Genomic DNA, 279 nt, shown 5'->3' with positions numbered 1-279 from the left:
AGGCACTTGCCAAAACCGTGGTATATTAGAATACTGGCACAGGGCCTAATACAAATGGTTACCAGAAACAGGCCTAGTTTGATGGGCAGTAAATTGGCACAACCACTTTCTGCAGGACTCCGACCAAATTTCCCCTGACTCCCCTCCCTGGGTTTTCAGGGCAGCCCCTGCGCCCCGCGGCACCACTCCAGGCCAGGCCGCAAGGGCGGAGAGGGGCGCGGGCGGCTGTACGGGCACGGCGCCCGCCGCCAGGCTCCGCACCGCTCTCGCGAGAGCCTC

Source organism: Athene cunicularia (assembly GCF_003259725.1).
Source record: "Athene cunicularia isolate RWA chromosome 5 unlocalized genomic scaffold, athCun1 chr5_part1, whole genome shotgun sequence".
NCBI classification, from domain to species: Eukaryota; Metazoa; Chordata; class Aves; order Strigiformes; family Strigidae; genus Athene; species Athene cunicularia.
This window is presented reverse-complemented; position numbering follows the sequence as displayed.